We start from the raw sequence: 14,589 nt of genomic DNA on the forward strand, positions 1-14,589 counted from the left end.
CGCTATCGAGACAATAACCCCGCCGCCCGGCTCTGGGGGCGGCGGCCAGCAAGAGAAGGTGCGGCCTAGCGCGGCCGAGGCTCGCCGAGCGCCCCGGCGGCGTCTTCGTCCCCGCCGGCCGGGCTCCGCCGCCGTCGGGTGTGCGGGGCGCACCGGCTGCCCGGAGCCGGAGACTTTCGGCGGACGCCGCCCCCCACCCCCTCCCCGGCGCACACGGAGCTGGTTTTCCGGGTTTCCCTGGACGGAGCTGGATCTTGCTTCTCGCCAGAGCAGGAAGTGAGTTTCGCACGGCAATTCCGGGCGGTGTCACGAGTGAAAAGTTTTTTTTCGGCGGGGATCCTAGTTGGGGCAGGGAAAGTCCTGCAAAAACTCGAGACCAGGAAGCCAGCCCGCATCCCAACCCCCACCAAAAGCAACCTACTCTTGTACTGCGGGAGGCCACTCCACATCCGCTCTCACCGGAGAGAGAAATTCGGCTGGATCCAAAGTGACTCATGAAGGGAAGGAAATCATGTCAAGCGAAGCCTTGAAAAAGCTGCCCTGAGATACCGTCTGACCGAAAGGTAATTTTCACGAAAAGCGTCTCGAAGTCTCAAAGTTCATGGGCCGGAAGAGAGACGATACTTGAGTGTTTTTCATTTTAATCCAGGTTGCCCTAAATTTTCCGCTTTTCATATCGAAATGGATAGTATTTTAGGTGCTAAATAGTAGAGCAGCCCCTTCCCGCCCCTCCACCCCCCCACCCCGTACCATCTGGACTCTTTTTTCAGAAGAGGTTTTTAAGAATGCGGTGGGACGAAAAGTTTTCAGCAATCCCAAGAAAGAGTGCCTTTGTTCCAGAAGTTTTAGTTTTCCGGATGGTATACAATATATATTAAGTTGCTGAATCTGGCAACTTTTGTTTTGGAAGAAAGGTCGCAGTAGCGAGTGGTTTGCTATTATTGAAATGGCTGCCAAATTTGTGTATGCTGATCCCGATTACTTTGGCTTTATCGTTAATCGTGTATAGAGATTTTTTAGTTCCAATTCTTACAAATATATTTCGTTGGATTTTGGAAGCAAAAAAACTTTGCCATTTTTAGTTTTTTTTTTTTTTTCAGGGTGGGTAATACACGAGTGTTCTTCAGTTGTAGTGATGTGTTCTTTTGGTTAATTGAAAACAGGTATCTGCTAGACTTTTCTTGTAACGATCCATTAGAAAAAGGAGGGAGTAAGCATTACGGATAGAGAGAGGTATAGTTTAAAAAAACAACAAACACCTGTGAATAGTTTGGTTTGTTAGGACTTCTATGCAGTTCAGAGCATACCATATAGGAAAGGAAGTAAAACGCTTGAAACGATTTTCACGGGAATCACACTGATTGTGAGAAAAAGCTGTGGTTTTTGAAGTGTACGGTGTTTACATTTTTGTGCTGGCCCAAATGTTTTTGGTCAGTTCCGCCTAATTAGTGATATGTACCTATCGTGGGGGAAGGAATTCGTGAAGCATGGCAGACTTTCCACCAGTCGGAGTTACGAACAGTTCTGAACGAATGGGTAGTTTTCATAGATCAAACTAGTTTTGGTTGCAGCAAGCCCAAACCGTGTTTTCAGTTGTCTTTTAGTGTGTGTCTGTTTAAGCTAAGTTTTTTCTCAGTACTTTTCTGGTAAAGGGAGGTGAGATACTGTACTTTTGAATAAATGTTAAATAAGCATGGTATTTTGTTGGTAGGTCTATCTTAGATATAAATTCATGTTTAGTTTGCCTGTGCTACCTTAATTATTGTAAACCTGAGGAAACAGGTTCATAGAGAAAAGGTAGGTTTTAAAGATTGGGACCAAATTATTTCACAACTTGTTCTTTGCTACTTCATCTTTATTAAGTACACTTAAAAAACGGAATCTTTTTAACTATTTATTACTGTGTATTGTTTTGATTTTTTTTTTCCTAGAGCCTGTTCTCTGGAGATTTTTTTTTTACATTGTTAACATGTGTGAACCATCAAGTAATTCCTGTTAGGTTAAACTAGATTTATCAAGGAATTTAAAGTGCAAAACTGATTAACTTTATGATTTTGGACTGTATCAGGCAGCGAAAGAGATTATTCTTGGGTATCTGAAAGAGAGAACAAAATAAATGGCATTGAACTTCACTTTCCTTATATGGCTTATACTTGGCCTCAGAGCAACAAAGACTTAACAGAGCCAATCTTTTACGGAGAATTATCATTTTGGGAAGATGTTTTTCTGTGGTAGGAAATTTTATATAAAAAGGTTTTGTAGCATTTGAAAACAACTGTTTACACTCCTGTTTTAGATTCAGTTCTCGATTTTTTTTTCTTGTGGAAGAGTAGTATGTTTACATGTAGCAACACATTTTTAAAAGTGAGGTGTTCACCTTCGGAGTTGTCTTTAGTTCCTTTTTTCTCCCTCAACAAGGCATAATTAACTTTGTGGTTTACTTAGAATTCTATTAGCTTTGCACTGAATTAACTTAATGCTTTTAGGTCTTATACTGTTGTCAAACTGTAAATATTTTCAAATCCTTGTTTAAAATGTAACAAGCGTTTGTAAAGAGGTTTAAAAAAGACAATAATTAAAATATTTTTAAATGGCTTCCAAATTTGGATAGTCTTTTTAGTAGTGTGAGATTTAGATTAAAGTGGTAAATATAGAGTACTTTCAAAGTGTTTGCTTATTGCACAAAATGCACATTTAAAAGGCTGTTTGTTGAAGGTAATCATGAGTTTTCAGAACTTCAGCTAATTCAAGTATTAAGTCTTTTTGCCATTTGAAATCAAGCTATTGCAAACTTCTTGTATAAAAAGCTTATAGAGGTTCAAATATGGAAACCGAATTTTTTAGAGTGCTGCTTCTTAATGAGGTGATAAGTATAAAGACATTTTACACATATCATTTGTAAATCTCTAAAATTCAGTTATTTTATACATTGTTAGTATTGAACTATTGGTAGTAAATAATACCTCGAAGAAACACACTTTAAAGTTTCAGAAAATTAGGGCCGGGCCGGGGCACACTTGGGAGAGTGTGGTGCTGATAACAGCAAGGCCACGGGTTGGGATCCCCATATAGGGATGGCCGGTTTGCTCACTTGGGAGAGTATGGTGCTGACAACACCAAGTCAAGGGTTAAGATCCCCTTACCGGTCATCTTTTTTTAAAGTTTCAGAAAATTTAGGCATTTATTTGAAGTTAATTGCTTATAGATAATATGATTTAGAGTTTAAACTTTTTTTGTTTTTAGAAATAGATCGTGGCAGTACTTACAAAGTATTTGGGATTATGCAGAATTTTAGTGATGTTGGATAGCAAAGTAACTTTCTTTTTTGTAATTGCTGCTTATCCAAATTCCCTTCAAATACCCTTTGTCGCTTGCATTTTCATTTTGACTCTTTGCCTTGCTCATTTGTTTCTCTGTTACATGCTTTATTTTTCTGGGAACACCTGTGTTATAAACCCCTAAAGATGTTTCTTTTCCTTTCCTGACAAAATACATTATACCTGTGTTTAGCTGTTCACAATATATGGATTATTCAGTTTTTGAATGTACACTGTTTACTGTGTACATATACATAGAAAATGTATATGTGAATTATGCTGTATAAATCTGCTTTTTAATTTTCTAAGGAAGTAAGTTCAACATTTCTGTGTTCCTCTTTTCTTTGGCTTTTTTCCATGTTATTATTTTTTTCTTTCTGGGAGCATACCATCACTTTTTATTTATTTTCTTTTTGGTGGCTGGCTGGTAAGGGGATCCGAACCCTTGACCTTGGTGTTGTCAGCACCACGTCTCATTACTAACTCTTGAACCATACTATTCCAATTTTCCAGATTTACCTTTTAGCTTTCTCCTGTGTCTTAGGTTTCCTAATTGTAAAGAAGAAATCTAGCTTTTATTCAGCTTTCTGTTCTAATTTCCTTGACTTCCTATTTTTATAGTTCATTTACTTCCCTTATTTTCTCCATGTTCAGCTGTTGTTTCTTAATTATATTTTGCCATTCCCCTGTTTTCTGAACTTTATTAGTTCATGTTTATCACCTCAAAAACTTCAAAACATGAAGTAGAAAAAATCTATTTGATCAGTCACATTTAATTCTGAATATCGCTTGCATTCCAACTCAGTGTACATGAGAGTATTTTAACTTGATATTTATTAACATTGTTTTGTTTTTATTTATGGTTTGTTTCTTCAGTTCTCTTTTCCCTCTTTAATGTCCTCTGGATTAACTGTTAAGATAATACCAGGTTGTTAAATATTCTTATGTATTAAGACTCTACAACTCCCTCTATCTTCTTCATTATGCTTTTGGCCTCTTAAAACATAGAGACTTATTTCTCTCTACCTTCCTTCACCTTCCTTCTCTGTGTCTTTCTCTCCTGTCCTACCTCGTGTCTTTCTCTCCTGTCCTACCTCTCAAGTTACATTGTATTCTCTATCTCAGTGTCCCCCCCAAAAAACAAAAAAAACCAAAAAACAAAACAAGAAACCAACAGAAAATTTCACAGCTGGATGATACAGGGATGGAACCCTGTACCTTGGTGTTATCAAGTATCCTTAATGTTTTGAAATTGTCTTCCTTTGCTTTCATGAAATAAGCACAGTGGAACTCTCTTATTCAGCTTTATTTTTGTCACTTCTAAATTTATTTCAGAAACCATTGATGAATGCCTTGCTAGGCTTTATAAATGATACTATGTAAGACAATAGAAGAGATCTAAAAGTTAACTTAATAAAATAAGCCTTTACTTCTCTGGAGGTGATTTATCCATCTATCACTTTAGGTATATAGAATGTAGTAGAAAAACTAGAAAATAATAAAATGACATCTAAGTAATCAAAACAGGTATAATAAAGTCTGGGGACTTCATTCATAGGCACATTCTTATTTAGAGCCCATTTACTTTTGTACACAGTGAGCGGTTTTCTCGGCTTTTTGGCCCTAGAAGGGGTGACAAAGGCACATTGACAGCATTGTGAAGTTATGACCGAATGGCATTGCAGGGAGGCAATAGAAAAATGGAAGGAAGATGGAGTAACTTTGAAAATAGAGTAGTTTGGGACAGCTTACTTTGGGGCAGAGAGCCTTATACGAAGGGTCCTCAAAAGATTGGGTTATGGAAAGATGTATATTATCTTTTATTCCATTTTTCCACAAACTTTTATTTTATTTATTTATTTATTTATTTATTTAATTTTTATTTATTTATTTATTTATTTATTTTATTTAAAGATGACCAGTAAGGGGATCTCAACCCTTGACTTGGTGTTGTCAGCACCATGCTCGCCCAGTGAGCAAACCAGCCATCCCTATATGGGATCCGAACCCGTGGCCTTGGTGTTATCAGCACCACACTCTCCTGAGTGAGCCACAGGCCGGCCCCTTTCCACAAACTTTTAAAAGTACCCTTGTACATTTCATTTGTCTGTAGGAGGATTTACTCTATTATAGCATGGTATAATTGCAAGAAATAGTAATAGCTATAAGTCAGCCATTCTCAAACTTTTTGGTCTTAGAATCCCTTTATACTCTTACAAATTATTGAGCGCGCCAAAGAGTTTTAGTTTATGTGGTTATTACATTTTTCATACTAGCAATTAAAACAAATTTAAAAATTATTTTAAAATAACAATAAACCATTGCATGTTAATGTAACATTGTTTTAATAAAACTATATTTTTCAAAACAAATATTTAGCAAAAAGACTGGCAATGTTTTATTTTTTTTTGCAATTCTCTTATGTTTGGCTTTATAGAAAACAGCTCGATTCTCATATCTGCTTCTTTATTCCATGTTGCAGTATGTTGTTTTAGTTGAAGTATATGAAGAAAATCTAACCTTATACAGATATTTGGTTGGAAAAGGGAGGAATATTTTCATAACCTTTTTAGGTAATTGTGGATACTCTTTGATATTAAAATTTGACAAGGATTTGATACACCAAAATTGGACAACTAGTGATTTTTTTTTAAAGGTTAGTTGTATTGTTGAATCTGAAACCATATCAGTGAATTTCTCATTTATTGTTACTTTAAAATCCACTGGTTTATCTCATAATACTTGGGATAAATCTTTTACCCATTCATGATTTTGTAACATCATGCATTGGTCATTTGGGAAATACTGGTTCATTGAGTTATATATATTTTTCAAATGTTTGCACATTTCATTATGCAGTAGAAAACAAAAACATATTTTATACGGCTTCGTTAAAGATTCTCTTAAATGAAAGTGGAATTAAAAAAAAATCTGGGAATAGGTAGTGGTGTTAGTATAGCTTAAAGGCACTGCCCTTGTTCTTGCTAAGGTGCTAGCAGTTTTTAACCACTTTTGCTTTTGCACCATCAGTGTAAAATGTCAGCATAATAGAAAAGGGAAAAGTAACATCTCAGTTTTATTATGAAAGTTCTGGCCTTGAAAACTCCTTGAAAGTGTTTCAGAGAGTCCCAGGTGCTGTGGACTTCCAGGGTTTGTGGACCACACTTTGGTAACTTAGGTGGATGTTGGGATTTATGGAGCTTTCACTACTTCCTTTAATTTTTTTCTTCTTTTGTCTTTTGGTGGAGTTATTCACTGCATAATGACATTTTGGTCAACAACAGACTGCATATATTATGGTGGTCCCATAAGATTATGATACTGTACTGTGCATTTTATATGTTTAAATATGTTTAGATACACGAATACTATTGTGTTACACTTGCCTACAGTATTCAGTACAACAACATGCTGTGCAGATTTGTAGCCTAAGAGCAATAGGCTACACCGTATAGTGTAGGTTTGTAGTAGGCTGTACCATCTAGGTTTGTGTAACTATGTGATGTTTGTATAACATTGAAATCACCTAACGATGCATTTCTCAGAACGTATCCCTGTTAAGTGATGCATGACTGTATTGCATTCTGGGAGAATTTTGAGGCTTGGTCTTTTAGCTTACTTATTGGTCTTCAGTTCTTTTCAGTTATTTTGTTACTTGTTTTGGGGATAGAGTTTCTAAGAACTCTACTTTTCATAAGAATTTATTTTTATTTTTTAGATGTATTTTTGGTTCACACGTAACCTTGAATCTCTTGAGATATTGATTATATTTTAATATTGTCTTTTGTTTTCTCTACTAACTGTAAGAAGTTTGATCCCATTGTGCTTGGCATATCTGACATGTTTTTGTTTTTTCCTCAAATGTTAAATTTTTCATGTTGGTCACAGTTTTATATTATGGCCTAGCTTATACTGTATTGGTCATTTAAGTGTATTTTCACAGCCTAAATGAGTCCCTGTTCTGGCTTTGGTAATTGCTTAGAAGAAGAAAAGGAGGAATATTTTAAATTAATAGTGTTCTCGTTTGGGATATGTGGACAGCTTGACTTTTTTTTTCTTGATACAGGTGTTTCTTATCCTTCAGGTGATACTCTCCTATGTTTATAGTCATACTGTCCAAATGTCAGGTCTCTCACAGTACAGAGAGCTGCACTAGAGACTTTAATCGTGCAGCATTTTACTATGGTTTTATTACCTGGTTGACTGCCTAGGACACACTTCTCTTAATTCTTCTTGCTAAGAAAACTCTTTTTTGGAGATACCACTTTATGCTTGTTTTGGGGTATCTGGTCCCTCATGTGTTGCTTTTTGTTGTTATTTCCCCCTCCTCTCATCCATCTACTTTGTAACTCTAGAAATTCCTTTTTGTTTATATCTATAGATTTTCCCCTTTCAGATTTTCAGCACTGCTACAGATTTTTGGTAATTTTTTTATATTTTAATTTTTTATTAATATTTATTAAGTGATTACATCAGTACAATCTCATGCTTCAGTTTCTACATTTGTAAAATGAGAAGAATCCATCTAATAGCATTGTGAGTATAATGGGATATTATACAAATCACTCAATGCTGTGCCTGTACCTTGAAAATGCTTAATAGAAATAATGTAATGCTTAATAGAAGTACATTAAATTGTTTTGATAGAAAATTATTTTCCCAACATAGAAACAAAGGAAAACATCACAAATTAATTTTAAACTCAATTGGTAAGGAACAAATTTAACCTAAAGATGAACATCCTTAATGAAAAAAGAACTCTTAAAAACGCATTGGAAAAATCTAAGCGGAATTTGGTGAAGGACATGAGCAGATAAGTTACACACCCCATAGAAACACGTATGGCTAATAATAAGTACATTCTAAGATGTTGTGGGAGGAGGGGAAGGGGAGTGGGGCTAAGGTCCTTGGCCTCCCACCTCAGGACCCAGGGAGCCCTCTGGCTCTGTTGCTGGCTTGATTGCAGTCTGTGGTGGGTGGGGCCGGTGGGCGGGGCCAAGGCCCACAGCCTGCCTAGACTCAGGACCGGGGCGGGGTGGGGGGAAATGACGAGGGGGGGGGGGGTGTTCTCTATATTTTAATTTTTGAAACAATGACAAACATACAGAAAAGTTAGACCTTTTTTGTTCCTGAATTATTTGACAGTACTTTGCCCACCAATGCCCTATCACTCCCAAATACTTTAATTTTTATTTCCTACAAGCAAGGAATCATAACCATCAAAATTAGAAAGTTAACATGGAATACATTATTGTTAACTTCTAAACCTTTACCCAGTAATACTTTTTAGAGCAAAAGGATCCAGTTCAGACCGTGTTATATTTAGTTTTCATGTTTCTTTATTCTTCTTCAATCCGGAACAATTTCTGTCTTTACATTCAAAGCCTGACACTTTTGGAAATTATAGGCCTAGTTCTTTTGTAGATTATCACTCAATTTTCATTTGATATTTTTCATAAATAGGTCTTTGATTAATGATTTGATTTTTATGGTTAAATCTTTGACAGAGTTATCATAAGTGATGCTGCATTCTTCTCATTGCATCTTATCAGGTGGCAGGCATTTTTAGTTTGTCTCATTACTAATATACAGTTTATGTGATTAAAGTTGTGACTGCCAGACTTCTCCTTTTTCAGGGTACTCCTTCCCCATTTGTAATTAATGAATACTTTGGCGGTAGATACTTTGAAACTATGTAAATATTTTGTTCTTCATCAGATTTTTAATTCATTTACTTACATCTGCATAGACTCATGTTTTCCTATTATATTCCCAGGGTTGTAATCCGTTGTTATTTATTTCGATGCTCAGTCTTATTTATTTTGATGCTCATATTGTTCTTGATTTGACCAGTGAGAACCTCATTAAGCTGGCTTATTTTCTTTTTTCTCTTTCATATGTCTCTTCCCTTTTTGAACACTTCCTTGCTTTTTAGCACAAAAGATGTTCTAAACTTATCTTCTACTTTCCCTGGTTATTTTTGGTAGAAGATGGTATATAGAAGCCAAAATCAGCACTCATGTTCATTGTCTTGGTGTGTTGCTTCTCCCAGGCCCTCTTAGTGTATAGAGCTAGGGAATATTTTTATGAATATACACACACACAAGTATTTACATGTATATTTCTATATCTATGAAATATATATGTTTTATAATGATAACTCCAATCTAATCCAGCACCACAAGGTTCTTTCTAAGTTTTTTTCCCTTTATTTGTAATTTATCTTTGACAGTGAGAACTAGTTTTGTTTCTGTGGGGGGGAGGGAGGGAGGGAGTTTAGGTGAACATTTGTTGAGACATTTTGAACTAGAAGTTCCTGCAGTTCAATTAATTTTTAAAGTATTTCTAAAGGGATAAAATTCTAAAATGTAAAAACTCAAGCTGTAATTTTATGATAAAACACACTTAGACGAAATATTTCAGGCTATTATGTGAAAGGTGGATGGAAAGAATCTAGTACTTACATTGTCTGTATTGGACAAGTTTCTTGTGGAGATAATTGCTTGATTTCAATATGAGTATAGTTGATTTTGACACTATTGTGTTTTTCCATATTGAGGTTATATTGTTTGTATGGTTCTGAAGTTTGGAGAATATCTGTTTTCTTGATAATGGTGTCCTTGGAGTTTCATACCTTAGGTTAATTCTAGACTTTTGGGGCAGGGGGGAGAGAAGACAGAGGGGTAAAGCATGTTTTTATTAGGACCAGTACAAGAAAACTATAATCTAAAAATGAATTTCCTTGCCAAGGTTGTCACCCAGCCTTGAATAAGCTGGTTTGACTTCCCCATCCCTGGATATTTTGGAAGCGATTTAAGAGGGATACTGGGATATCCTTTTGTGACTAGAATCTACTCTCAGTCTTCTAGGAAAAGATAAGGATCCTGGCAGCATTAAATGGATCTTTTGGGTGCCATTTTAATCTCTGGAGACTTCATAAGATTAAGCAAATTGTCTTAGTGCTAACTGCAGGATAGCAGGAATGGTATATAGTAGTTTGATTTGTCATGGATACTGATGTCAACATAGTGTCCTGTCTGCTCTTTCTTTTGAAAGCCATTCCCAATCCAGAGACCCTGAGAGTCATCTTCCATATCTTCCTGACCTTAGTTGTTGAAATCAATACCATTCCTACCAATTGTGCCTTGTAAGTACCTATAGAGTGAGATATTTTAGTGTAGGATAGGAAGGCTGGATAAGATACAAGCAGTGAAGGGCTTTTGATAGGCGGAGGGCTAAAACAATTACCTTAATCTTGTTTTCTGATTATAAAAATAATTTTGCTATAAAAATTCAAATACAGAAGTATACAATATAGAAAATGAAATTTTCCGTAATCCTATTGCCCAGAGACTCTTTTGTGTAGTTAAAATTGATAGGTAGAATCAAATTTCCTCTGAAGAGTTTTTATCAATTTGTACTTCCACCAATCATATATTAAAGTAACTCTGTGTGTGCATTTTTGACCAAAATGGATATTAGCTGTCATATAATACCTGTGCAAATCTGAGAGAGGCAATCAGTATAGTACATAGGAATACAGTCTTTGGAGTCAGATTGCCTGGATTTAAATCCACTACATACTAATTATGACATTGGCAAGTTAAATGTAAGAATTCTTTAGGTGTAGTATGTATGTGTAAGCCTTTTATGTTCTACATGGTTTTTGTTGGTTTGCTGCTTGTCCTTATACCTTAGTTTAATGTATTAAATATTTTTATTTTAAAAAAAATATTTTTTGGTGGGTGGCCAATACAGAGATCCGAACCCTTGACTTTGGTGTTACAACACTACGTTCTAACCAAATGAGCTAATCAGGCTAGCCCTAAAAGTTTAAATTTTAATGTAATCAAATTTGTCAGTCTTTTTATTTATGCATTTTGGGTTTAAAGATATTCTTGCAAGGGATTCGCAACAAATACTTATAAAAGTATTAATTTAAGTTTTCTTTTTGGCAGCTGGTGCAGGGCTTGAACCCCTGGACTTTGGTTTTAGCACCCTCTTACCGACTGAGTTAACTGGTCTGTCCAGTTTTCTTATTTCAGCTTTTGGAATGGAATAATCATTTAGCTTTATTCTCCCCAAATTTCTAAACTGTTGTTACAACATTTGTTGGATAAGTCATGTTTTTACCTCTAAAATTCTGCCTTTATCAGTAGTGAATTCTCAGATATACTTAATCTATGCCAAGATTTTCTGTTTGTTTTTTATGATACTGTGCTATCTTGATCTCTCTGCCCCTTTGTATAGTATGCTTAATATCTGGAAGTGTTGCTTTATTACACTGTTTTAAAAATCATTTTCCATGTGGCCTTGAATAATTTTTATCAACTTCTAAAAATAATTCTTGTGAGTATGTTAATTGAGAGTGGTGTGAATTTATAGATTAACTTAGGAGGTAATTGATAACTTTATGGTAGCATATCTCTTTCTGGGAAGGTAGGTTTTCTAATTATTTAATTTTGTAGCATTTATGATTTTCTTCTTGTCATATCCATACTTGTTAATATGCAAATTTCTTGTTATTTCCAAGAAATATATATATTTGTTAAGTTTATATTTTTGTTAAGGGAGAGTGAGAACTCCTGCTGTTATAGGATTGGTTCATCAATTGTATTCTTATCTGGCTATTTAAACAGAAGGAAACAATTGATTTTTCATGTTTATTACCTACTATATTGTACTAAAGACTTTAAAAATAATTGTTTATAGATTTTTAGTTGATATCCTTGTACTTTGTAGGTGTATGATTATAGATCCATTAGTAATAGTAGCTTTTATTTTTTAATTGAATCATAAATATATTAATGGCATACTAATAGTTTATAATTTAATTTAAATGTATACTAACAAGTACTTTTAAGAACAATTGTTACTTAATAATATATCTTTTTAACTAAAGAGAATTTCCCTTAATTTCCTTCCATTGCTTGATATTATCCTCCAATATTAGGATAGCAGTCTGATTAATTTAATCTTCCATAACAGGAAATTTTTATTGCTGCCCAAGAACTTTCATTTAATCATACTGTGCTTGCTTTATCTAGCATTTAGTCTGGCCATGGGAATGGGAAGGGGGAAAAGAAAATTTGCTAAACTCCAGAGTATGCTTTGTAAGAGAAGCAAAAATTCTTAGGGGCTGGCTGGTTAGCAAACTTGGTTAGAGCATGGTGCTGATAACATTAGGAGCAAGGGTTCAGATCCCTACAGGCCAACCACCCAAAAAAAACCCCTTGGGTTGATTCCTTAAGTAAAAGTTGGTCCCTTCTGCTCTTCTGCCCATTAACTGCCTGCCCCTTGAAGATGTCTTCAGTTATATGGGAATGGCCTGTTGAACATTCTTGAACATTGCTTTTCTTTTTTTCTTTTTTTTTTGTCAGCTGGCCAGTGCGGGGATCCAAACCCTTGACCTTGGGGTTACAAGTCTGTGCTGTAACCAACTGAGCTATCCAGACAGTCTCTTACCTGCTTTTTGATCTATATCTAAAAAATAATATTAATTATAAACATTTTCCTTGAACTGCTTAGTGTTTAGTATGATGCAGAATAATGTTTATGTATATCATTAAATGATAGTTATTTTGGTCTTTTATTTGATTATAATAGTAAACTTTATGTAATTTACACATGTAAGAAGTGTTTCCCAAAGGACCTTTGTTACTACTTACACACTATGGTTTAATTCTGTCAATTTACTTATTTCATTGACCCCCAGTGAAGCTTATCTTCCTTATATTTAATAGATAATTTGGTATAAATGAAAGGTGTGTTCCCCAGAATACTGATTAATATTTTCCTTATATTCATTGTATCATCTTGATTGATGTAGAATTAGTCTAGTCTTGATAAACCCTCTTCCTTTTCTTTTCAGTTGATGGAAAGTGAAACTGTTAGCCCAGTGGAGGTAATTTTGTTTATTAGTACCATAAGTGAGATTAGAAAAATCCAGGTTTCCTGACCCTTTATTGGTTTTTCCCTCATATCAGCATTTTCCTAGAAACGTTCTAAAGAATACAGTTTCTTTAGAAGAATAGTACTATTTCCCAAAGATTGTTAATAGGTTCTGGGTTCACATAAGTGAGGAAATTATGTTAATACAACTTTTCCCCCCTCTTTGGCAGATGCCAGTTGGTCATAGATGATTATTTTTAATTTTAGGAATACAGCTCAATTTACAAAAAATGTTGGCATTGGTATTTGAGCCAAGAAATTGCATGGACAGTTTTATCCTAAAGCAGTGTGTAATGGAGCAGAAAGTATAGAAAATTCTCATACCCGCATCCCTTTCCATTTTCCTATTATTAACATCTTGCATTCATGTGGTACATTTGTTACAGTTGATAAGCCAATATTGATACATTATTAATTAAAGTCCGTTTGTATCATGACTTACTCTTTGTACATTGTATGGGTTTTGACAAATGTATAATGACATGTCCACCACTGTTACTGATAGTAGCACCAATGTATTCAGTGATTATAGCTTACGGATAAGTGAAATCAATGTCAGCAACATCATAAGGGTTGGGAGGGAGGGGTTGGTCATACTCTTTTATGAGGCACTTGTATTGCCTGAGATGAAATTACTTTTTACCAGCATATACATGGAAATAATGTATCGTTGGTGTTAAAATTACCTATATTGAATGTTTGGAAACAAATCTTTAAAGAAATGATAAACACTTGGCAGTTCATATCCTCAGTTTCTGGAAAATTGAAATTTGAATGTTGGCCTGTTTCATTTCTGAGAAATAGGCAAATTTTTATAGATGGAAGTAGGAGCCCTCTCATCATAGAATTTGTTAGTCGTTCTTCAATTCCTAGTTGGCCTCTTTCTGTACGTTCTTCTCATCCATCAAGTCTATTTCAAGTAACATCGTTTCCAATGAAGTTCCACCTATATTTAAATTTTCCCTTCTTTGGATTTATAACTTGTTTTAAAAATTTTTTTATTGAGGTAAGCTACACATAAAATTTACTCTGTTAACCATTTTTCAGTGTGCTGTTCAGTAGTGTTAAGTACATTCATATAGTTTATACAACCCTCACCACCATCCACCTCCAGAACTCTTTTCATCTTGCAGAATTGAAATTCTACATCCATTAAACAGTAACTCCTCACTTCCCCCAACCCCTGGCAACCATCATTTAACTTTGTCTCTACGATTTGACTACTGTGAGTACTTAACATGATGTCCTCTTGCAAGGTTCATCCATGTTGTAGCATATGTCAGAATTTCCTTCCTTTTTATGGCTGAATAATACTTTGTTG

General features: G+C 35.1%; 1 protein-coding gene across 5 annotated transcripts in view; it reads left to right on the forward strand.

Annotated features, from left to right (window-relative positions):
• The first annotated feature begins 276 nt into the window (after nt 1-276).
• Nucleotides 277-14,589, forward strand: part of ERBIN (erbb2 interacting protein) — a 144,044-nt gene continuing 129,731 nt past the window's right edge. For all 5 annotated transcript variants that reach the window (XM_063087228.1, XM_063087224.1, XM_063087225.1 and 2 more), the window contains exon 1: nt 277-563. The gene's annotated coding sequence lies outside the window, so the exon portion shown is untranslated. The remainder of the gene's footprint in view (nt 564-14,589) is intronic.

Source organism: Cynocephalus volans, chromosome 2 (assembly GCF_027409185.1).
Source record: "Cynocephalus volans isolate mCynVol1 chromosome 2, mCynVol1.pri, whole genome shotgun sequence".
Taxonomy (NCBI): domain Eukaryota; kingdom Metazoa; phylum Chordata; class Mammalia; order Dermoptera; family Cynocephalidae; genus Cynocephalus; species Cynocephalus volans.